Source organism: Daphnia pulicaria, chromosome 12, assembly GCF_021234035.1.
Source record: "Daphnia pulicaria isolate SC F1-1A chromosome 12, SC_F0-13Bv2, whole genome shotgun sequence".
Lineage (NCBI taxonomy): Eukaryota > Metazoa > Arthropoda > Branchiopoda > Diplostraca > Daphniidae > Daphnia > Daphnia pulicaria.
The window spans coordinates 1,548,392-1,576,120 of NC_060924.1; the positions used below are offsets into that span (position 1 = coordinate 1,548,392).

The 27,729-nt window shown below is 28.5% G+C and overlaps 1 protein-coding gene and 1 long non-coding RNA gene across 2 annotated transcripts in view; one reads left to right on the forward strand and one right to left on the reverse strand.

Moving 5' to 3' along the window:
- LOC124316246 overlaps window positions 1–27,729 on the reverse strand; it is a 686,332-nt gene that overhangs the window by 505,949 nt on the left and 152,654 nt on the right. The window lies entirely within an intron of this gene.
- Window positions 23,228–25,104, forward strand: LOC124316619. Its single transcript, XR_006911860.1, has 7 exons — window positions 23,228–23,242; window positions 23,293–23,584; window positions 23,654–23,917; window positions 23,984–24,143; window positions 24,203–24,315; window positions 24,463–24,682; window positions 24,758–25,104. It is a non-coding gene; the product is annotated as an uncharacterized LOC124316619 (long non-coding RNA).

A 27,729-nucleotide genomic window follows, 5' to 3' on the forward strand; every position in this document is an offset into this window, starting at 1 on the left:
ATCTAGCCTGAAATATTTCCAAATCGTGGTGGAGACCTTTCCTATTACAAATAATGGTATTTTTCATCTTGAATCAGTGTAGAATACTCTATTTTACAATAAATATAAGAAGAAACTCAGTACATGTGACAGGTTGCGTTGGTGTTGAAGAAATACCAAAAAAACGTCCCAAGCATCTAGCCTGAAATATTTCCAAATCGTGGTGGAGACCTTTCCTATCACATATAATGGTATTTTGTGTTTTGAATCAGTGTAGAATACTCTGTTTTACAATAGATTTAAGAGAAAATTCATTATATATGACAGGTTGCATTGGTGTTGAAGAAATACCAAAAAAACGTCCCAAACATCTAGCCTGAAATATTTCCAAATCGTGGTGGAGACCTTTCCTACCACATGTTTTAGTATTTTTCGTGTTGAATCAGTAAAGAATACACTGTTTTACAATAATTATAAGAAGAAACTCAGAATATGTGACAGGTTGCATTGGTGTTGAAGAAATACCACAAAAACGTCCCAAACATCTAACCTGAAATATTTCCAAATCGTGGTGGAGACCTTTCCTATCACATGTTTTAGTATTTTTCGTGTTGAATCAGTAAAGAATACACTGTTTTACAATAATTATAAGAAGTAACTCAGAACATGTGACAGGTTGCATTGGTGTTGAAGAAATACCAAAAAAACGTACAAAACATCTAACCTGAAATATTTCCAAATCGTGGTGGAGACCTTTCCTATCACTTGTTTTAGTATTTTTCGTGTTGAATCAGTAAAGAATACACTGTTTTACAATAATTATAAGAAGAAAATCAGAACATGTGACAGGTTGCATTGGTGTTGAAGAAATACCAAAAAAACGTCCCAAACATCTAGCCTGAAATATTTCCAAAACGTGGTGGAGACCTTTCCTATCACATGTTTTAGTATTTTTCGTGTTGAATCAGTAAAGAATACTCTATTTTAAAAAAATTACAAGAAGAAACTCAGTTCATGTGACAGGTTGCATTGGTGTTGAAGAAATACCAAAAAACGTCCCAAACATCTAGCCTGAAATATTTCCAAATCGTGGTGGAGACCTTTCCTATCACATGTTTTAGTATTTTTCGTGTTGAATCAGTAAAGAATACACTGTTTTACAATAATTATAAGAAGTAACTCAGAACATGTGACAGGTTGCATTGGTGTTGAAGAAATACCAAAAAAACGAATTTTCTAAAACTATTTCTTCATGAATTCCTTTTTTTATGAATTTATTGATTCAATACACTTGAAATGGTGTATTGGACATCGATTAACACATCCTGTAATAAAGAAATGGTTTTAACGAGTGAAATAAATATTATAGCAACTTCAATCTCATAAAAGTGTTTTTTCGCAGTTCCTGGAAGATTTTCTATGAACCATTTTTCTAAAACTATTTCTTCATGAATTGCTTTATGAATTTATTGATTCAATACACTTGAAATGGTGTATTGGACATCGATTAACACATCCTGTAATAAAGAAATGGTTTTAACAAGTGAAATAAATATTATAGCAACTTCAATCTCATAAAAGTGTTTTTTCGCAGTTTCTGGAAGATTTTCTATGAACCATTTTTCTAAAACTATTTCTTCATGAATTGCTTTATGAATTTATTGATTCAATACACTTGAAATGGTGTATTGGACATCGATTAACACATCCTGTAAATGATGGAAAAGAAATAGAAATAAGAGTTGATAGAAAATCTTCCAGGAACTGAAAACACAACTTCAATGAATTTGAAATGACGATATAAATTGTTTTACAAGTTTAAACAAATTTCTTGTTAGATGATATGTTAATTCGATGTCCAATACACTATTTAAAGTCTTTAAAATTATTGAATCTATTAAGGCATTCATGATGGAAAAGAATGAATTTAAAATGACGATTCTGATTGTTTTACAAATTTCAAGGAATTCCCTGTTACAGGATATGTTAATCGATGTCCAATACACTATTTAAAGTCTTTAAAATCAATGAATCTATTAAGACATCCATGATGGAAAAGAAATAGAAATAAGAGTTCATAGAAAATCTTTCAGGAAGTGGAAACACAACTTCAATGAATTTGAAATGACGATATCAATTGTTTTACAAGTTTAAACAAATTTCTTGTTACACGATATGTTAATTCGATATCCAATACACTATTTAAAGTCATTATAATCAATGAATTTATTAAGACATCCATGATGGAAAAGAAATAGAAATAAGAGTTGATAGAAAATCTTCCAGGAAGTGAAAACACAACTTCAATGAATTTGAAATGACGATATAAATTGTTTTACAAGTTTAAACAAATTTCTTGTTAGATGATATGTTAATTCGATGTCCAATACACTATTTAAAGTCTTTAAAATCAATGAATCTATTAAGACATCCATGATGGAAAAGAAATAGAAATAAGAGTTGATAGAAAATCTTCCAGGAACTGAAAACACAACTTCAATGAATTTGAAATGACGATATCAATTGTTTTACAAGTTTAAACAAATTTCTTGTTACACGATATGTTAATTCGATGTCCAATACACTATTTAAAGTCATTAAAATCAATGAATCTATTAAGACATCCATGATGGAAAAGAAATAGAAATAAGAGTTGATAGAAATTCTTCCAGGAACTGAAAACACAACTTCAATGAATTTGAAATGACGATATAAATTGTTTTACAAGTTTAAACAAATTTCTTGTTAGATGATATGTTAATTCGATGTCCAATAAACTATTTAAAGTCTTTAAAATTAATGAATCTATTAAGACATTCATGATGGAAAAGAATGAATGTAATGAATTTAAAATGACGATTCTGATTGTTTTACAAATTGCAAGGGTTTCCCTGTTACAGGATATGTGAATCGATGTCCAATAAACTTTTTAAAGTCTTGAAAATCAATGAATCTATTAAGACATCCATGATGGAAAAGAAATAGAAATAAGAGTTGATAGAAAATCTTCCAGGAAGTGAAAACACAACTTCAATGAATTTGAAATGACGATATAAATTGTTTTACAAGTTTAAACAAATTTCTTGTTAGATGATATGTTATTTCGATGTCCAATACACTATTTAAAGTCTTTAAAATCAATGAATCTATTAAGACACCCATGATGGAAAAGAAATAAAAATAAGAGTTGATAGAAAATCTTCCAGGAACTGAAAACACAACTTTAATGAATTTGAAATGACGATATCAATTGTTTTACAAGTTTAAACAAATTTCTTGTTACACGATATGTTAATTCGATGTCCAATACACTATTTAAAGTCATTAAAATCAATGAATCTATTAAGACATCCATGATGGAAAAGAAATAGAAATAAGAGTTAATAGAAATTCTTCCAGGAACTGAAAACACAACTTCAATGAATTTGAAATGACGATATAAATTGTTTTACAAGTTTAAACAAATTTCTTGTTAGATGATATGTTAATTCGATGTCCAATAAACTATTTAAAGTCTTTAAAATTAATGAATCTATTAAGACATTCATGATGGAAAAGAATGAATTTAATGAATTTAAAATGACGATTCTGATTGTTTTAAAAACTGCAAGGGTTTCCCTGTTACAGGATATGTTAATCGATGTCCAATAAACTATTTAAAGTCTTTAAAATAAATGAATATATTAAGACATCCATGATGGAAAAGAAATAGAAATAAGAGTTGATAGAAATTCTTCCAGGAACTGAAAACACAACTTCAATGAATTTGAAATGACGATATAAATTGTTTTACAAGTTTAAACAAATTTCTTTTTAGACGATGTGTTAATTCGATGTCCAATACACTATTTAAAGTCTTTAAAATCAATGAATCTATTAAGACACTCATGAAGGAAAAGAAATAGAAATAAGATTTGATAGAAAATCTTCCAGGAAGTGAAAACACAACTTCAATGAATTTGAAATGACGATAGCAATTGTTTTAAAAGTTTAAACAAATTTCTTGTTAGATGATATGTTAATTCGATGTCCAATACACTATTTAAAGTCTTTAAAATCAATGAATGTATTAAGACATCCATGATGGAAAAGAAATAGAAATAAGAGTTGATAGGAAATCTTCCAGGAACTGAAAACACAACTTCAATGAATTTGAAATGACGATATCAATTGTTTTACAAGTTTAAACAAATTTCTTGTTACACGATATGTTAATTCGATGTCCAATACACTATTTAAAGTCATTATAATCAATTAATTTATTAAGACATCCATGATGGAAAAGAAATAGAAATAAGAGTTGATAGAAAATCTTCCAGGAAGTGAAAACACAACTTCAATGAATTTGAAATGACGATATAAATTGTTTTACAAGTTTAAACAAATTTCTTGTTAGATGATATGTTAATTCGATGTCCAATACACTATTTAAAGTCTTTAAAATCAATGAATCTATTAAGACACTCATGAAGGAAAAGAAATAGAAATAAGATTTGATAGAAAATCTTCCAGGAACTGAAAACACAACTTCAATGAATTTGAAATGACGATATCAATTGTTTTACAAGTTTAAACAAATTTCTTGTTACACGATATGTTAATTCGATGTCCAATACACTATTTAAAGTAATTATAATCAATTAATTTATTAAGACATCCATGATGGAAAAGAAATAGAAATAAGAGTTGATAGAAAATCTTCCAGGAAGTGAAAACACAACTTCAATGAATTTGAAATGACGATATAAATTGTTTTACAAGTTTAAACAAATTTCTTGTTAGATGATATGTTAATTCGATGTCCAATACACTATTTAAAGTCTTTAAAATCAATGAATCTATTTAGACATCCATGATGGAAAAGAAATAGAAATAAGAGTTGATTGGAAATCTTCCAGGAACTGAAAACACAACTTCAATGAATTTGAAATGACGATATCAATTGTTTTACAAGTTTAAACAAATTTCTTGTTACACGATATGTTAATTCGATGTCCAATACACTATTTAAAGTAATTATAATCAATTAATTTATTAAGACATCCATGATGGAAAAGAAATAGAAATAAGAGTTGATAGAAAATCTTCCAGGAAGTGAAAACACAACTTCAATGAATTTGAAATGACGATATAAATTGTTTTACAAGTTTAAACAAATTTCTTGTTAGATGATATGTTAATTCGATGTCCAATACACTATTTAAAGTCTTTAAAATCAATGAATCTATTTAGACATCCATGATGGAAAAGAAATAGAAATAAGAGTTGATTGGAAATCTTCCAGGAACTGAAAACACAACTTCAATGAATTTGAAATGACGATATAAATTGTTTTACAAGTTTAAACAAATTTCTTGTTACACGATATGTTAATTCGATGTCCAATACACTATTTAAAGTCATTAAAATCAATTAATCTATTAAGACATCCATGATGGAAAAGAAATAGAAATAATAATTGATAGAAATTCTTCCAGGAACTGAAAACACAACTTCAATGAATTTGAAATGACGATATAAATTGTTTTACAAGTTTAAACAAATTTCTTCTTAGATGATATGTTAATTCGATGTCCAATACACTATTTAAAGTCTTTAAAATTAATGAATCTATTAAGACATTCATGATGGAAAAGAATGAATTTAATGAATTTAAAATGACGATTCTGATTGTTTTCAAATTGCAAGGGTTTCCTTGTTACAGGATATGTTAATCGATGTCCAATAAACTATTTAAAGTCTTTAAAATCAATGAATATATTAAGGCATCCATGTTGGAAAAGAAATAGAAATAAGAGTTGATAGAAAATCTTCCAGGAACTGAAAACACAACTTCAATGAATTTAAAATGACGATTCTGACTGTTTTACAAATTTCAAGGGTTTCACTGTTACAGGATATGTGAATCGATGTCCAATAAACTTTTTAAAGTCTTTAAAATCAATGAATCTATTAAGACATCCATGATGGAAAAGAAATAGAAATAAGAGTTGATAGAAAATCTTCCAGGAAGTGAAAACACAACTTCAATGAATTTGAAATGACGATATAAATTGTTTTACAAGTTTAAACAAATTTCTTGTTAGATGATATGTTAATTCGATGTCCAATACACTATTTAAAGTCTTTAAAATTAATGAATCTATTAAGACATTCATGATGGAAAAGAATGAATTTAATGAATTTAAAATGACGATTCTGATTGTTTTACAAATTTCAAGGGTTTCCCTGTTACAGGATATGTTAATCGATGTCCAATACACTATTTAAAGTCTTTAAAATCAATGAATATATTAAGAAATCAATTTTGGAAAAGAAATAGAAATAAGAGTTGATAGAAAATCTTCCAGGAACTGAAAACACAACTTCAATGAATTTAAAATGACGATTCTGACTGTTTTACAAATTTCAAGGGTTTCCCTGTTACAGGATATGTTAATCGATGTCCAATAAACTATTTAAAGTCTTTAAAATCAATGAATATATTAAGACATCCATGTTGGAAAAGAAATAGAAATAAGAGTTGATAGAAAATCTTCCAGGAAGTGAAAATACAACTTCAATGAATTTGAAATGACGATATCAATTGTTTTACAAGTTTAAACAAATTTCTTGTTACACGATATGTTAATTCGATGTCCAATACACTATTTAAAGTCTTTAAAATCAATGAATCTATTAAGACACTCATGAAGGAAAAGAAATAGAAATAAGAGTTGATAGAAAATCTTCCAGGAAGTGAAAACACAACTTCAATGAATTTGAAATGACGATATCAATTGTTTTACAAGTTTAAACAAATTTCTTGTTAGATGATATGTTAATTCGATGTCCAATACACTATTTAAAGTCTTAAAAATCAATGAATCTATTATGACATCCATGATGGAAAAGAAATAGAAATAAGAGTTGATAGAAAATCTTCCAGGAAGTGAAAACACAACTTCAATGAATTTGAAATGACGATATCAATTGTTTTACAAGTTTAAACAAATTTCTTTTTAGACGATGTGTTAATTCGATGTCCAATACACTATTTAAAGTCTTTAAAATCAATGAATCTATTAAGACACTCATGAAGGAAAAGAAATAGAAATAAGATTGATAGAAAATCTTCCAGGAAGTGAAAACACAACTTCAATGAATTTGAAATGACGATATCAATTGTTTTACAAGTTTAAACAAATTTCTTTTTAGACGATGTGTTAATTCGATGTCCAATACACTATTTAAAATCTTTAAAATCAATGAATCTATTAAGACATCCATGATGGAAAAGAAATAGAAATAAGAGTTGATAGAAAATCTTCCAGGAAGTGAAAACACAACTTCAATGAATTTGAAATGACGATATAAATTGTTTTACAAGTTTAAACAAATTTCTTGTTAGATGATATGTTAATTCGATGTCCAATACACTATTTAAAGTCTTTAAAATCAATGAATCTATTAAGACATCCATGATGGAAAAGAAATAGAAAAAAGAGTTGATAGAAAATCTTCCAGGAAGTGAAAACACAACTTCAATGAATTTGAAATAACGATATCAATTGTTTTACAAGTTTAAACAAATTTCTTTTTAGACGATGTGTTAATTCGATGTCCAATACACTATTTAAAATCTTTAAAATCAATGAATCTATTAAGACATCCATGATGGAAAAGAAATAGAAATAAGAGTTGATAGAAAATCTTCCAGGAAGTGAAAACACAACTTCAATGAATTTGAAATGACGATATAAATTGTTTTACAAGTTTAAACAAATTTCTTGTTAGATGATATGTTAATTCGATGTCCAATACACTATTTAAAGTCTTTAAAATCAATGAATCTATTAAGACATCCATGATGGAAAAGAAATAGAAAAAAGAGTTGATAGAAAATCTTCCAGGAAGTGAAAACACAACTTCAATGAATTTGAAATAACGATATCAATTGTTTTACAAGTTTAAACAAATTTCTTGTTACACGATATGTTAATTCGATGTCCAATACACTATTTAAAGTCTTTAAAATCAATGAATCTATTAAGACACTCATGAAGGAAAAGAAATAGAAATAAGAGTTGATAGAAAATCTTCCAGGAAGTGAAAACACAACTTCAATGAATTTGAAATGACGATATCAATTGTTTTACAAGTTTAAACAAATTTCTTGTTAGATGATATGTTAATTCGATGTCCAATACACTATTTAAAGTCTTAAAAATCAATGAATCTATTATGACATCCATGATGGAAAAGAAATAGAAATAAGAGTTGATAGAAAATCTTCCAGGAAGTGAAAACACAACTTCAATGAATTTGAAATGACGATATCAATTGTTTTACAAGTTTAAACAAATTTCTTTTTAGACGATGTGTTAATTCGATGTCCAATACACTATTTAAAATCTTTAAAATCAATGAATCTATTAAGACATCCATGATGGAAAAGAAATAGAAATAAGAGTTTATAGAAAATCTTCCAGGAAGTGAAAACACAACTTCAATGAATTTGAAATGACGATATAAATTGTTTTACAAGTTTAAACAAATTTCTTGTTAGATGATATGTTAATTCGATGTCCAATACACTATTTAAAGTCTTTAAAATCAATGAATCTATTAAGACATCCATGATGGAAAAGAAATAGAAAAAAGAGTTGATAGAAAATCTTCCAGGAAGTGAAAACACAACTTCAATGAATTTGAAATAACGATATCAATTGTTTTACAAGTTTAAACAAATTTCTTGTTACACGATATGTTAATTCGATGTCCAATACACTATTTAAAGTCTTTAAAATTAATGAATCTATTAAGACATTCATGATGGAAAAGAATGAATTTAATGAATTTAAAATTACGATTCTGATTGTTTTACAAATTTCAAGGGTTTCCCTGTTACAGGATATGTTAATCGATGTCCAATACACTATTTAAAGTCTTTAAAATCAATGAATATATTAAGACATCCATGTTGGAAAAGAAATAGAAATAAGAGTTGATAGAAAATCTTCCAGGAAGTGAAAATACAACTTCAATGAATTTGAAATGACGATATCAATTGTTTTACAAGTTTAAACAAATTTCTTGTTACACGATATGTTAATTCGATGTCCAATACACTATTTAAAGTCTTTAAAATCAATGAATCTATTAAGACACTCATGAAGGAAAAGAAATAGAAATAAGAGTTGATAGAAAATCTTCCAGGAAGTGAAAACACAACTTCAATGAATTTGAAATGACGATATCAATTGTTTTACAAGTTTAAACAAATTTCTTGTTAGATGATATGTTAATTCGATGTCCAATACACTATTTAAAGTCTTAAAAATCAATGAATCTATTATGACATCCATGATGGAAAAGAAATAGAAATAAGAGTTGATAGAAAATCTTCCAGGAAGTGAAAACACAACTTCAATGAATTTGAAATGACGATATCAATTGTTTTACAAGTTTAAACAAATTTCTTTTTAGACGATGTGTTAATTCGATGTCCAATACACTATTTAAAGTCTTTAAAATCAATGAATCTATTAAGACACTCATGAAGGAAAAGAAATAGAAATAAGATTGATAGAAAATCTTCCAGGAAGTGAAAACACAACTTCAATGAATTTGAAATGACGATATCAATTGTTTTACAAGTTTAAACAAATTTCTTTTTAGACGATGTGTTAATTCGATGTCCAATACACTATTTAAAATCTTTAAAATCAATGAATCTATTAAGACATCCATGATGGAAAAGAAATAGAAATAAGAGTTGATAGAAAATCTTCCAGGAAGTGAAAACACAACTTCAATGAATTTGAAATGACGATATAAATTGTTTTACAAGTTTAAACAAATTTCTTGTTAGATGATATGTTAATTCGATGTCCAATACACTATTTAAAGTCTTTAAAATCAATGAATCTATTAAGACATCCATGATGGAAAAGAAATAGAAAAAAGAGTTGATAGAAAATCTTCCAGGAAGTGAAAACACAACTTCAATGAATTTAAAATAACGATATCAATTGTTTTACAAGTTTAAACAAATTTCTTGTTACACGATATGTTAATTCGATGTCCAATACACTATTTAAAGTCTTTAAAATTAATGAATCTATTAAGAAATCCATGATGGAAAAGAATGAATTAAATGAATTTAAAATTACGATTCTGAATGTTTTACAAATTTCAAGGGTTTCCCTGTTACAGGATATGTTAATCGATGTCCAATACACTATTTAAAGTCTTTAAAATCAATGAATATATTAAGACATCCACGTTGGAAAAGAAATAGAAATAAGAGTTGATAGAAAATCTTCCAGGAAGTGAAAACACAACTTCAATGAATTTGAAATGACGATATCAATTGTTTTACAAGTTTAAACAAATTTCTTTTTAGACGATGTGTTAATTCGATGTCCAATACACTATTTAAAGTCTTTAAAATCAATGAATCTATTAAGACACTCATGAAGGAAAAGAAATAGAAATAAGATTGATAGAAAATCTTCCAGGAAGTGAAAACACAACTTCAATGAATTTGAAATGACGATATCAATTGTTTTACAAGTTTAAACAAATTTCTTTTTAGACGATGTGTTAATTCGATGTCCAATACACTATTTAAAATCTTTAAAATCAATGAATCTATTAAGACATCCATGATGGAAAAGAAATAGAAATAAGAGTTTATAGAAAATCTTCCAGGAAGTGAAAACACAACTTCAATGAATTTGAAATGACGATATAAATTGTTTTACAAGTTTAAACAAATTTCTTGTTAGATGATATGTTAATTCGATGTCCAATACACTATTTAAAGTCTTTAAAATCAATGAATCTATTAAGACATCCATGATGGAAAAGAAATAGAAAAAAGAGTTGATAGAAAATCTTCCAGGAAGTGAAAACACAACTTCAATGAATTTAAAATAACGATATCAATTGTTTTACAAGTTTAAACAAATTTCTTGTTACACGATATGTTAATTCGATGTCCAATACACTATTTAAAGTCTTTAAAATTAATGAATCTATTAAGAAATCCATGATGGAAAAGAATGAATTAAATGAATTTAAAATTACGATTCTGATTGTTTTACAAATTTCAAGGGTTTCCCTGTTACAGGATATGTTAATCGATGTCCAATACACTATTTAAAGTCTTTAAAATCAATGAATATATTAAGACATCCACGTTGGAAAAGAAATAGAAATAAGAGTTGATAGAAAATCTTCCAGGAAGTGAAAACACAACTTCAATGAATTTGAAATGACGATATCAATTGTTTTACAAGTTTAAACAAATTTCTTTTTAGACGATGTGTTAATTCGATGTCCAATACACTATTTAAAGTCTTTAAAATCAATGAATCTATTAAGACACTCATGAAGGAAAAGAAATAGAAATAAGATTGATAGAAAATCTTCCAGGAAGTGAAAACACAACTTCAATGAATTTGAAATGACGATATCAATTGTTTTACAAGTTTAAACAAATTTCTTTTTAGACGATGTGTTAATTCGATGTCCAATACACTATTTAAAATCTTTAAAATCAATGAATCTATTAAGACATCCATGATGGAAAAGAAATAGAAATAAGAGTTTATAGAAAATCTTCCAGGAAGTGAAAACACAACTTCAATGAATTTGAAATGACGATATAAATTGTTTTACAAGTTTAAACAAATTTCTTGTTAGATGATATGTTAATTCGATGTCCAATACACTATTTAAAGTCTTTAAAATCAATGAATCTATTAAGACATCCATGATGGAAAAGAAATAGAAAAAAGAGTTGATAGAAAATCTTCCAGGAAGTGAAAACACAACTTCAATGAATTTGAAATAACGATATCAATTGTTTTACAAGTTTAAACAAATTTCTTGTTACACGATATGTTAATTCGATGTCCAATACACTATTTAAAGTCTTTAAAATCAATGAATCTATTAAGACACTCATGAAGGAAAAGAATGAATTTAATGAATTTAAAATTACGATTCTGATTGTTTTACAAATTTCAAGGGTTTCCCTGTTACAGGATATGTTAATCGATGTCCAATACACTATTTAAAGTCTTTAAAATCAATGAATCTATTAGGACATCAATGATGGAAAAGAAATAGAAAAAAGAGTTGATAGAAAATCTTCCAGGAAGTGAAAACACAACTTCAATGAATTTGAAATAACGATATCAATTGTTTTACAAGTTTAAACAAATTTCTTGTTACACGATATGTTAATTCGATGTCCAATACACTATTTAAAGTCTTTAAAATTAATGAATCTATTAAGAAATCCATGATGGAAAAGAATGAATTAAATGAATTTAAAATTACGATTCTGATTGTTTTACAAATTTCAAGGGTTTCCCTGTTACAGGATATGTTAATCGATGTCCAATACACTATTTAAAGTCTTTAAAATCAATGAATATATTAAGACATCCATGTTGGAAAAGAAATAGAAATAAGAGTTGATAGAAAATCTTCCAGGAAGTGAAAACACAACTTCAATGAATTTGAAATGACGATATAAATTGTTTTACAAGTTTAAACAAATTTCTTTTTAGACGATGTGTTAATTCGATGTCCAATACACTATTTAAAATCTTTAAAATCAATGAATCTATTAAGACATCCATGATGGAAAAGAAATAGAAATAAGAGTTTATAGAAAATCTTCCAGGAAGTGAAAACACAACTTCAATTAATTTGAAATGACGATATAAATTGTTTTACAAGTTTAAACAAATTTCTTGTTAGATGATATGTTAATTCGATGTCCAATACACTATTTAAAGTCTTTAAAATCAATGAATCTATTAAGACATCCATGATGGAAAAGAAATAGAAAAAAGAGTTGATAGAAAATCTTCCAGGAAGTGAAAACACAACTTCAATGAATTTGAAATGACGATATCAATTGTTTTACAAGTTTAAACAAATTTCTTGTTAGATGATATGTTAATTCGATGTCCAATACACTATTTAAAGTCTTAAAAATCAATGAATCTATTATGACATCCATGATGGAAAAGAAATAGAAATAAGAGTTGATAGAAAATCTTCCAGGAAGTGAAAACACAACTTCAATGAATTTGAAATGACGATATCAATTGTTTTACAAGTTTAAACAAATTTCTTTTTAGACGATGTGTTAATTCGATGTCCAATACACTATTTAAAGTCTTTAAAATCAATGAATCTATTAAGACACTCATGAAGGAAAAGAAATAGAAATAAGATTGATAGAAAATCTTCCAGGAAGTGAAAACACAACTTCAATGAATTTGAAATGACGATATCAATTGTTTTACAAGTTTAAACAAATTTCTTTTTAGACGATGTGTTAATTCGATGTCCAATACACTATTTAAAATCTTTAAAATCAATGAATCTATTAAGACATCCATGATGGAAAAGAAATAGAAATAAGAGTTGATAGAAAATCTTCCAGGAAGTGAAAACACAACTTCAATGAATTTGAAATGACGATATAAATTGTTTTACAAGTTTAAACAAATTTCTTGTTAGATGATATGTTAATTCGATGTCCAATACACTATTTAAAGTCTTTAAAATCAATGAATCTATTAAGACATCCATGATGGAAAAGAAATAGAAAAAAGAGTTGATAGAAAATCTTCCAGGAAGTGAAAACACAACTTCAATGAATTTGAAATAACGATATCAATTGTTTTACAAGTTTAAACAAATTTCTTTTTAGACGATGTGTTAATTCGATGTCCAATACACTATTTAAAATCTTTAAAATCAATGAATCTATTAAGACATCCATGATGGAAAAGAAATAGAAATAAGAGTTGATAGAAAATCTTCCAGGAAGTGAAAACACAACTTCAATGAATTTGAAATGACGATATAAATTGTTTTACAAGTTTAAACAAATTTCTTGTTAGATGATATGTTAATTCGATGTCCAATACACTATTTAAAGTCTTTAAAATCAATGAATCTATTAAGACATCCATGATGGAAAAGAAATAGAAAAAAGAGTTGATAGAAAATCTTCCAGGAAGTGAAAACACAACTTCAATGAATTTGAAATAACGATATCAATTGTTTTACAAGTTTAAACAAATTTCTTGTTACACGATATGTTAATTCGATGTCCAATACACTATTTAAAGTCTTTAAAATCAATGAATCTATTAAGACACTCATGAAGGAAAAGAAATAGAAATAAGAGTTGATAGAAAATCTTCCAGGAAGTGAAAACACAACTTCAATGAATTTGAAATGACGATATCAATTGTTTTACAAGTTTAAACAAATTTCTTGTTAGATGATATGTTAATTCGATGTCCAATACACTATTTAAAGTCTTAAAAATCAATGAATCTATTATGACATCCATGATGGAAAAGAAATAGAAATAAGAGTTGATAGAAAATCTTCCAGGAAGTGAAAACACAACTTCAATGAATTTGAAATGACGATATCAATTGTTTTACAAGTTTTAACAAATTTCTTTTTAGACGATGTGTTAATTCGATGTCCAATACACTATTTAAAGTCTTTAAAATCAATGAATCTATTAAGACACTCATGAAGGAAAAGAAATAGAAATAAGATTGATAGAAAATCTTCCAGGAAGTGAAAACACAACTTCAATGAATTTGAAATGACGATATCAATTGTTTTACAAGTTTAAACAAATTTCTTTTTAGACGATGTGTTAATTCGATGTCCAATACACTATTTAAAATCTTTAAAATCAATGAATCTATTAAGACATCCATGATGGAAAAGAAATAGAAATAAGAGTTTATAGAAAATCTTCCAGGAAGTGAAAACACAACTTCAATGAATTTGAAATGACGATATAAATTGTTTTACAAGTTTAAACAAATTTCTTGTTAGATGATATGTTAATTCGATGTCCAATACACTATTTAAAGTCTTTAAAATCAATGAATCTATTAAGACATCCATGATGGAAAAGAAATAGAAAAAAGAGTTGATAGAAAATCTTCCAGGAAGTGAAAACACAACTTCAATGAATTTGAAATAACGATATCAATTGTTTTACAAGTTTAAACAAATTTCTTGTTACACGATATGTTAATTCGATGTCCAATACACTATTTAAAGTCTTTAAAATTAATGAATCTATTAAGACATTCATGATGGAAAAGAATGAATTTAATGAATTTAAAATTACGATTCTGATTGTTTTACAAATTTCAAGGGTTTCCCTGTTACAGGATATGTTAATCGATGTCCAATACACTATTTAAAGTCTTTAAAATCAATGAATATATTAAGACATCCATGTTGGAAAAGAAATAGAAATAAGAGTTGATAGAAAATCTTCCAGGAAGTGAAAATACAACTTCAATGAATTTGAAATGACGATATCAATTGTTTTACAAGTTTAAACAAATTTCTTGTTACACGATATGTTAATTCGATGTCCAATACACTATTTAAAGTCTTTAAAATCAATGAATCTATTAAGACACTCATGAAGGAAAAGAAATAGAAATAAGAGTTGATAGAAAATCTTCCAGGAAGTGAAAACACAACTTCAATGAATTTGAAATGACGATATCAATTGTTTTACAAGTTTAAACAAATTTCTTGTTAGATGATATGTTAATTCGATGTCCAATACACTATTTAAAGTCTTAAAAATCAATGAATCTATTATGACATCCATGATGGAAAAGAAATAGAAATAAGAGTTGATAGAAAATCTTCCAGGAAGTGAAAACACAACTTCAATGAATTTGAAATGACGATATCAATTGTTTTACAAGTTTAAACAAATTTCTTTTTAGACGATGTGTTAATTCGATGTCCAATACACTATTTAAAGTCTTTAAAATCAATGAATCTATTAAGACACTCATGAAGGAAAAGAAATAGAAATAAGATTGATAGAAAATCTTCCAGGAAGTGAAAACACAACTTCAATGAATTTGAAATGACGATATCAATTGTTTTACAAGTTTAAACAAATTTCTTTTTAGACGATGTGTTAATTCGATGTCCAATACACTATTTAAAATCTTTAAAATCAATGAATCTATTAAGACATCCATGATGGAAAAGAAATAGAAATAAGAGTTGATAGAAAATCTTCCAGGAAGTGAAAACACAACTTCAATGAATTTGAAATGACGATATAAATTGTTTTACAAGTTTAAACAAATTTCTTGTTAGATGATATGTTAATTCGATGTCCAATACACTATTTAAAGTCTTTAAAATCAATGAATCTATTAAGACATCCATGATGGAAAAGAAATAGAAAAAAGAGTTGATAGAAAATCTTCCAGGAAGTGAAAACACAACTTCAATGAATTTAAAATAACGATATCAATTGTTTTACAAGTTTAAACAAATTTCTTGTTACACGATATGTTAATTCGATGTCCAATACACTATTTAAAGTCTTTAAAATTAATGAATCTATTAAGAAATCCATGATGGAAAAGAATGAATTAAATGAATTTAAAATTACGATTCTGAATGTTTTACAAATTTCAAGGGTTTCCCTGTTACAGGATATGTTAATCGATGTCCAATACACTATTTAAAGTCTTTAAAATCAATGAATATATTAAGACATCCACGTTGGAAAAGAAATAGAAATAAGAGTTGATAGAAAATCTTCCAGGAAGTGAAAACACAACTTCAATGAATTTGAAATGACGATATCAATTGTTTTACAAGTTTAAACAAATTTCTTTTTAGACGATGTGTTAATTCGATGTCCAATACACTATTTAAAGTCTTTAAAATCAATGAATCTATTAAGACACTCATGAAGGAAAAGAAATAGAAATAAGATTGATAGAAAATCTTCCAGGAAGTGAAAACACAACTTCAATGAATTTGAAATGACGATATCAATTGTTTTACAAGTTTAAACAAATTTCTTTTTAGACGATGTGTTAATTCGATGTCCAATACACTATTTAAAATCTTTAAAATCAATGAATCTATTAAGACATCCATGATGGAAAAGAAATAGAAATAAGAGTTTATAGAAAATCTTCCAGGAAGTGAAAACACAACTTCAATGAATTTGAAATGACGATATAAATTGTTTTACAAGTTTAAACAAATTTCTTGTTAGATGATATGTTAATTCGATGTCCAATACACTATTTAAAGTCTTTAAAATCAATGAATCTATTAAGACATCCATGATGGAAAAGAAATAGAAAAAAGAGTTGATAGAAAATCTTCCAGGAAGTGAAAACACAACTTCAATGAATTTAAAATAACGATATCAATTGTTTTACAAGTTTAAACAAATTTCTTGTTACACGATATGTTAATTCGATGTCCAATACACTATTTAAAGTCTTTAAAATTAATGAATCTATTAAGAAATCCATGATGGAAAAGAATGAATTAAATGAATTTAAAATTACGATTCTGATTGTTTTACAAATTTCAAGGGTTTCCCTGTTACAGGATATGTTAATCGATGTCCAATACACTATTTAAAGTCTTTAAAATCAATGAATATATTAAGACATCCACGTTGGAAAAGAAATAGAAATAAGAGTTGATAGAAAATCTTCCAGGAAGTGAAAACACAACTTCAATGAATTTGAAATGACGATATCAATTGTTTTACAAGTTTAAACAAATTTCTTTTTAGACGATGTGTTAATTCGATGTCCAATACACTATTTAAAGTCTTTAAAATCAATGAATCTATTAAGACACTCATGAAGGAAAAGAAATAGAAATAAGATTGATAGAAAATCTTCCAGGAAGTGAAAACACAACTTCAATGAATTTGAAATGACGATATCAATTGTTTTACAAGTTTAAACAAATTTCTTTTTAGACGATGTGTTAATTCGATGTCCAATACACTATTTAAAATCTTTAAAATCAATGAATCTATTAAGACATCCATGATGGAAAAGAAATAGAAATAAGAGTTTATAGAAAATCTTCCAGGAAGTGAAAACACAACTTCAATGAATTTGAAATGACGATATAAATTGTTTTACAAGTTTAAACAAATTTCTTGTTAGATGATATGTTAATTCGATGTCCAATACACTATTTAAAGTCTTTAAAATCAATGAATCTATTAAGACATCCATGATGGAAAAGAAATAGAAAAAAGAGTTGATAGAAAATCTTCCAGGAAGTGAAAACACAACTTCAATGAATTTGAAATAACGATATCAATTGTTTTACAAGTTTAAACAAATTTCTTGTTACACGATATGTTAATTCGATGTCCAATACACTATTTAAAGTCTTTAAAATCAATGAATCTATTAAGACACTCATGAAGGAAAAGAATGAATTTAATGAATTTAAAATTACGATTCTGATTGTTTTACAAATTTCAAGGGTTTCCCTGTTACAGGATATGTTAATCGATGTCCAATACACTATTTAAAGTCTTTAAAATCAATGAATCTATTAGGACATCCATGATGGAAAAGAAATAGAAAAAAGAGTTGATAGAAAATCTTCCAGGAAGTGAAAACACAACTTCAATGAATTTGAAATAACGATATCAATTGTTTTACAAGTTTAAACAAATTTCTTGTTACACGATATGTTAATTCGATGTCCAATACACTATTTAAAGTCTTTAAAATTAATGAATCTATTAAGAAATCCATGATGGAAAAGAATGAATTAAATGAATTTAAAATTACGATTCTGATTGTTTTACAAATTTCAAGGGTTTCCCTGTTACAGGATATGTTAATCGATGTCCAATACACTATTTAAAGTCTTTAAAATCAATGAATATATTAAGACATCCATGTTGGAAAAGAAATAGAAATAAGAGTTGATAGAAAATCTTCCAGGAAGTGAAAACACAACTTCAATGAATTTGAAATGACGATATAAATTGTTTTACAAGTTTAAACAAATTTCTTTTTAGACGATGTGTTAATTCGATGTCCAATACACTATTTAAAATCTTTAAAATCAATGAATCTATTAAGACATCCATGATGGAAAAGAAATAGAAATAAGAGTTTATAGAAAATCTTCCAGGAAGTGAAAACACAACTTCAATTAATTTGAAATGACGATATAAATTGTTTTACAAGTTTAAACAAATTTCTTGTTAGATGATATGTTAATTCGATGTCCAATACACTATTTAAAGTCTTTAAAATCAATGAATCTATTAAGACATCCATGATGGAAAAGAAATAGAAAAAAGAGTTGATAGAAAATCTTCCAGGAAGTGAAAACACAACTTCAATGAATTTGAAATAACGATATCAATTGTTTTACAAGTTTAAACAAATTTCTTGTTACACGATATGTTAATTCGATGTCCAATACACTATTTAAAGTCTTTAAAATCAATGAATCTATTAAGACACTCATGAAGGAAAAGAATGAATTTAATGAATTTAAAATTACGATTCTGATTGTTTTACAAATTTCAAGGGTTTCCCTGTTACAGGATATGTTAATCGATGTCCAATACACTATTTAAAGTCTTAAAAATCAATGAATCTATTATGACATCCATGATGGAAAAGAAATAGAAATAAGAGTTGATAGAAAATCTTCCAGGAATTGAAAACACAACTTCAATGAATTTGAAATGACGATATCAATTGTTTTACAAGTTTAAACAAATTTCTTTTTAGACGATGTGTTAATTCGATGTCCAATACACTATTTAAAGTCTTTAAAATCAATGAATCTATTAAGACACTCATGAAGGAAAAGAAATAGAAATAAGATTGATAGAAAATCTTCCAGGAAGTGAAAACACAACTTCAATGAATTTGAAATGACGATATCAATTGTTTTACAAGTTTAAACAAATTTCTTTTTAGACGATGTGTTAATTCGATGTCCAATACACTATTTAAAATCTTTAAAATCAATGAATCTATTAAGACATCCATGATGGAAAAGAAATAGAAATAAGAGTTGATAGAAAATCTTCCAGGAAGTGAAAACACAACTTCAATGAATTTGAAATGACGATATAAATTGTTTTACAAGTTTAAACAAATTTCTTGTTAGATGATATGTTAATTCGATGTCCAATACACTATTTAAAGTCTTTAAAATCAATGAATCTATTAAGACATCCATGATGGAAAAGAAATAGAAAAAAGAGTTGATAGAAAATCTTCCAGGAAGTGAAAACACAACTTCAATGAATTTGAAATAACGATATCAATTGTTTTACAAGTTTAAACAAATTTCTTGTTACACGATATGTTAATTCGATGTCCAATACACTATTTAAAGTCTTTAAAATTAATGAATCTATTAAGAAATCCATGATGGAAAAGAATGAATTAAATGAATTTAAAATTACGATTCTGATTGTTTTACAAATTTCAAGGGTTTCCCTGTTACAGGATATGTTAATCGATGTCCAATACACTATTTAAAGTCTTTAAAATCAATGAATATATTAAGACATCCATGTTGGAAAAGAAATAGAAATAAGAGTTGATAGAAAATCTTCCAGGAAGTGAAAACACAACTTCAATGAATTTGAAATGACGATATAAATTGTTTTACAAGTTTAAACAAATTTCTTTTTAGACGATGTGTTAATTCGATGTCCAATACACTATTTAAAATCTTTAAAATCAATGAATCTATTAAGACATCCATGATGGAAAAGAAATAGAAATAAGAGTTTATAGAAAATCTTCCAGGAAGTGAAAACACAACTTCAATTAATTTGAAATGACGATATAAATTGTTTTACAAGTTTAAACAAATTTCTTGTTAGATGATATGTTAATTCGATGTCCAATACACTATTTAAAGTCTTTAAAATCAATGAATCTATTAAGACATCCATGATGGAAAAGAAATAGAAAAAAGAGTTGATAGAAAATCTTCCAGGAAGTGAAAACACAACTTCAATGAATTTGAAATAACGATATCAATTGTTTTACAAGTTTAAACAAATTTCTTGTTACACGATATGTTAATTCGGTGTCCAATACACTATTTAAAGTCTTTAAAATCAATGAATCTATTAAGACACTCATGAAGGAAAAGAATGAATTTAATGAATTTAAAATTACGATTCTGATTGTTTTACAAATTTCAAGGGTTTCCCTGTTACAGGATATGTTAATCGATGTCCAATACACTATTTAAAGTCTTTAAAATCAATGAATATATTAAGACATCCATGTTGGAAAAGAAATAGAAATAAGAGTTGATAGAAAATCTTCCAGGAAGTGAAAATACAACTTCAATGAATTTGAAATGACGATATCAATTGTTTTACAAGTTTAAACAAATTTCTTTTTAGACGATGTGTTAATTCGATGTCCAATACACTATTTAAAGTCTTTAAAATCAATGAATCTATTAAGACACTCATGAAGGAAAAGAAATAGAAATAAGATTGATAGAAAATCTTCCAGGAAGTGAAAACACAACTTCAATGAATTTGAAATGACGATATCAATTGTTTTACAAGTTTAAACAAATTTCTTGTTAGATGATATGTTAATTCGATGTCCAATACACTATTTAAAGTCTTAAAAATCAATGAATCTATTATGACATCCATGATGGAAAAGAAATAGAAATAAGAGTTGATAGAAAATCTTCCAGGAATTGAAAACACAACTTCAATGAATTTGAAATGACGATATCAATTGTTTTACAAGTTTAAACAAATTTCTTTTTAGACGATGTGTTAATTCGATGTCCAATACACTATTTAAAGTCTTTAAAATCAATGAATCTATTAAGACACTCATGAAGGAAAAGAAATAGAAATAAGATTGATAGAAAATCTTCCAGGAAGTGAAAACACAACTTCAATGAATTTGAAATGACGATATCAATTGTTTTACAAGTTTAAACAAATTTCTTTTTAGACGATGTGTTAATTCGATGTCCAATACACTATTTAAAATCTTTAAAATCAATGAATCTATTAAGACATCCATGATGGAAAAGAAATAGAAATAAGAGTTGATAGAAAATCTTCCAGGAAGTGAAAACACAACTTCAATGAATTTGAAATGACGATATAAATTGTTTTACAAGTTTAAACAAATTTCTTGTTAGATGATATGTTAATTCGATGTCCAATACACTATTTAAAGTCTTTAAAATCAATGAATCTATTAAGACATCCATGATGGAAAAGAAATAGAAAAAAGAGTTGATAGAAAATCTTCCAGGAAGTGAAAACACAACTTCAATGAATTTAAAATAACGATATCAATTGTTTTACAAGTTTAAACAAATTTCTTGTTACACGATATGTTAATTCGATGTCCAATACACTATTTAAAGTCTTTAAAATTAATGAATCTATTAAGAAATCCATGATGGAAAAGAATGAATTAAATGAATTTAAAATTACGATTCTGATTGTTTTACAAATTTCAAGGGTTTCCCTGTTACAGGATATGTTAATCGATGTCCAATACACTATTTAAAGTCTTTAAAATCAATGAATATATTAAGACATCCATGGGGAAAGCGACAATAACCCACATAGACACTAGTCCTTTTAACATGTAGACACTAGAACTTTACAATAGAACATAAACATAAGTCAGTTCTAGTGTCGTCAAAAATTTACATTTTAAAATTTAGCTAGGTCTAGTGTCTCTACTTCTAGTTCTAGCGTCTTCGAAGACATTTTTAATTTTAACGTTATAAAATTTACAAAATCCAAATTAAATTTTTTAATTCCAAATTGTCAAAGTTTTAACATAGTTTTAAATACTGTTTAGTTCTAGTGTCCTATAAGCTAGTTCTAGTGTCTCCTTAATTTAAAAGTTAAAAAAGAAATGTTTGTTCTATTGTCTTCGATAACACTATGGGAAAGCGACAATGAACCACATAGACACTAGTCCTTTTAACATGTAGACACTAGAACTTTACAATAGAACATAAACATAAGTCAGTTCTAGTGTCGTCAAAAATTTACATTTTAAAATTTAGCTAGGTCTAGTGTCTCTACTTCTAGTTCTAGCGTCTTCGAAGACATTTTAAATTTTAACGTTATAAAATTTACAAAATCCAAATTAAATTTTTTAATTCCAAATTGTCAAAGTTTTAACATAGTTTTAAATACTGTTTAGTTCTAGTGTCCTATAAGCTAGTTCTAGTGTCTCCTTAATTTAAAAGTTAAAAAAGAAATGTTTGTTCTATTGTCTTCGATAACACTATGAGTGTTAAATGTTAAATTTATTTTTTAAATTTCGATTCGAGATTTTCGATTTTCAAAAATATCCTCTTAGAGCCTGGTGTACTTAATGCTGCCATCTAGCGATAGGTTGGCGAATGCCATCTAGCGATAGGATGGCGAATGCCATCTAGCGATAGGATGGCCATCTCTATCGGTCGTGGTTGTTGCCTTTGTTGCTCTGTCAAATCTGTTGCCATGGTGGTTTCAGAAGATCTTTTCCCACAAGAACTTGCCTCGTGTGGTCCTAAAAGTCATTACTGATTTATTTTTTATTTTTCCAAACAAGAATGTCTTGCAACGACGTAGATGAATACACAATGTACCTTCAGTTGTACAAATGGTACAAACAGGATTGTGTTGAGATGGGAAAGGTTCCCAAAGAATTAATATCGTTTCTCGGACAGTTAAAAGCAAAAGCTCGTGGCCCTGGTAATGCTGTTTTTTTTTAAATAAATTGTGATCATACATATATCTAATTTGTGTTTTCATTACCTCTAGGTGACGATAGTCAGTTGAAGGGAAACTTAACTGAATCGCAAGAAAGTAAACCATCTTTGGTCTCAGTCTTGGAACCTCCTTGTCCTTCACCGATGACAACCAAATTTGATAATGTTGCTGCACATTTTACAACCAGCTCATCCTTTGGTCATTCAGCATTGAATCCAAAATCTGCTAACAGAGCCACAAATTGTCCAGCCTTAGATGGCATCAAACGAAAGCTGAGAACCATTGAAGGGAAAAGTGTTCCTACAGTTAAGAAAAGTATGGGGCTTTCAAATTTTTTTTCTTAGAATTATCAACTCAATTCTTCTCTAAAATTTAATTTAGGATGCATAAACACATCCACATTTACATTACATGTATTTGTGTTCCCACACTTCGGCTGGTTAGGAAGTACAGCCACTACAGGAGAAAAGGCAGACTTTTGTGACATGTTTTACAGAGCTGGGCTCTGGAGATAAGGGAGCTGGAAACATCATTCCTGGCGGTATGACTGATTAAAACTACTGAAACTGAATAAGTCATTCATGTTTACAAATCATTCAGGTGCCACACTGCTTTTTGATGTCGAGTTGATGGGCATCAACCAGGCCCCACCTCCCCAGAATGTTTTCAAACAGATTGACAGTGATTCCAACAACCAGTTGTCGAAAGAAGAGGTAAACAATTGGACTCTTTGTGTGCTCACTTGCTCATCAGCTATAATTGGTGTTGCTTATTTTCAATATTGGATTTGATTATTTATACTTTCAGTTGACTTGAGTGTGCTTCTTTTATTCATATGCTTACATGGGTTTAATTTTAAGGTGGCAGATTACATAAAAAAGCACATTTTCCCAACTGAGAAAGCTGAAGAGGTCCCTGCTGAAGAAGGAGCACCGCAGCAGCAAGATCCTCTCAAGATTACTGAAGAGATCTTCCAGCACGAAGATCACGACCGAGATGGCTACATCTCGTTCGAAGAATTCTACGGACCGCACGATGAACTCCAAGTCTTCCATTCTCGCGATCCAGTTTAAATCTCAGGTGCGGAGAATCGAGATTTTTAATATCGAATTTTCCTAATAAATTAGAATAATTTTGTTTTCTTTTCAAATATAGAATTAGCTCTCTCAACCGGCCATAACAAAATGCAATTCCATATTGTTCTCTTTGTTGTTATGTCTAAACCTCACTACCTGTTTCTGTACTCGTGTTATTCGCCCACATGAATTAAATGTGTTGTTCAACCTCGAGTTGAAAAACTCAAGAAACTATCAAGAAAATCGATTAATTATCTTGTAAACTATAAAACATTTTTACAAATATTCCATGTAAATCTTTGTTTTATCCTAAATTACTCTTCTTTACTTAAGATTCGGTTAATCACTGCTATATACTCGTTTGCCAGTTGTTTATTATGTTTTTATTTGTCGGATTGAATTCAGAAATATAGGCGTTGATCATTCGAGTGTTTTTTATTATTTTGATCCTTAAATACAGATACATGGCAAATATGTTTAATTGGTAGTCTATCGGTCTATCCAGCAATGCACGGCGTAGAAAAAAATGCATCGAGTTGACTAAGCAAGAGGCTGGAACAATGAATGATTGTGGAGGTCATCCAAGCATCGTTTTCATCTACAAATAGTTTGTCTATTCTGTGGTCAATTGCGGAATGAGTCCATCAGTTTAAAAATATAACTCTTAGAGAAAGAAGAAAAGTTTTGTGGGTATTTTAATCTCTTTTGATGACCTCGGCCTTGCTGTGTTGATGATTATTGATCCGGCGCCACCATCAACCGACTGTTTTTAAGGTGTTATTCGCTTAATTGATATTCTTGGATGCCATTTCTCCTTACGTGTGTATCAGATGTCGCCCTTTGTCCACTGTGAGACGACAATATTCCTCATTACGTAACCTTCTCATTTATTGCCGCAAGATATTATTAAGATTCCTTATATTTCATTTCAAGCGTGTCGAGCCGAGAGGTCTACACTTATTCTATTAATTTACTATTTATTACAACAAAATAGAATCATCCTGTTATACTCGTTCTCTGGGAGTCACAAGTTGATTGCTCTCCTTGTGTGTCCTTATGGTTTGAGATGTGAAGAGGTCACACAGAATTCAGAGTGGAGAGATAGACATGCTAGTCAGGTCTCCCCCCATATATAAATCCGTCTGACGGGCTTTCAAAAAAAAACGAAACAGCAGCAAGAGTTTCTTCTGACGTGAATCGTGACGTATAATACACGTGAGAAGTGGCTCAGCTGCCGCAGTTTATTTGATGAATACCGAGTTGCTACCGCATTTTTGTCTTTATGTTTCACGTCCGAGCCAACTATTATCTATTATCGACTCTTGTACGTAATTAAGTTATTGCTTTCTCCACTACTTGAGACAAGACGAATAGCTTGAAAAAGAATATACAGATACAGCAGCGGCACACACATAAATCTGAATAAAAAACCGGGTAAATTTCATTAACATCTAATAGCTATCAATCTGCTATGAAAATACAAGAAAACATAGTACTGGCAACGCAAAGAACATTGCAATACTTTGACTAGATGCTGAAAGTACAACGTAATTATGTCTACACAATAAGGTCGAGAAACAACATCATTGAAATGTATGTCGGAATAGCCTCTAGGTGCGTTATGATTACAAGTTTACTTCTGTATATACATCTCCGCAGTTTTTTAAAAATGAAAAACCCGTTTCTTGATTAAGATTGAAATAGATATGCATCGTGTGTTGAAAATATCCGGAAACACGCGACTCTGTATAATAATAATTCACTGCCCCGAGTTATATTATATTAGCTTATATACATTTCCGTCGATATTCAACTGTGCACCTATTGGCTGTTTCAATGTTTTTCAAACGGGAAAACATGCTGTTGTGTTACGTTTTTATATCCGCATTGGCCACACAAAACAGGAAAAAAAAAGTCTTTTGCGCTGCCAACCGCATCCTTAAATTCCTTATAATCTTAGACATACGCTGATGCATGGTCAAGACGTGATAACAGCACCGATCTATACGTACAAATTATATGAGCTACTTTCACCTCCATCTAGGATTGCTCGGTTGCTGCGTTAGACAAGATTCTCAAACAAAAATCCTGTTTGAGGTCCGCTCCAACCGAGATGAGCTCTATTCTGGTAGAGATGAGAAAAGCAAAGCATGTGCTGTACATGCATCCTTTTCTTCAGACTTGCAGTGAAGTAAGAGGCTCGAGAGTAACAAAAAAGAAAAAAGAAAACTTTTGGGCACACAGTCCATCACTTTTAAGGTGCGCGCTGCTTATCGCCTTCGCTCCAGGCTTTTCTCCACGATAAAAGCAACAAACCCTGCAGCATCCGGCAGCAGCTACACGTAACACGAGTTGAGAAGATTGTGTAAAGTAGACCGTGTTTGAACATTGCAAATCTGCAGGATGTACATAATACAGGGCTAAACCTATTTAATACATATCATATTATGTGCAGAATAACGAAAAAAAGAGAGGACACAGATCTTTGGACGTCTTTGGATTGTTAAAAAAGAATAGGATAACAAAAAGGACCCAAATGTTGATGATATCTATAAGAGAATGAAGTTTAATCTGCTAGCTTTTTAGGTCGGATTGTACAACGAGACCATTACTAAATTGTCTTGCCGCATCTCAATTCTCAACTATTTATAGGTCTCCTCCTATCGAATGACGCTGTGCTACAATGGATTCGAAGACCTACAAGCTATACACTACTTAGACACCTGAAAGCCGTAGTGCACGCGAGCGGAATGCAAAAAACTATATACGTGTGTAACTAGTAGCCTACAGGCAAACGAGTAATCAGTGCGCTAATTTGCCAGTCTAATGTCTATAGACCATAATCTCTTAAATTAAACGTTTTACAATGATTAGTGACCAAAAGTTATCCGGCTTTGAGTATGCATTCGACACGTTGACGTGATTTTTGTTCAAACTCTTATTTGGTGTTTGATAGTGTTGGTGCTTTTCAGCTTTTAGTTATGTATAGACGCGAAAAGAGATTGAGAGGCCCTCAAATTTAGCTCAACGGTGGTTTGGTCTACTATATGC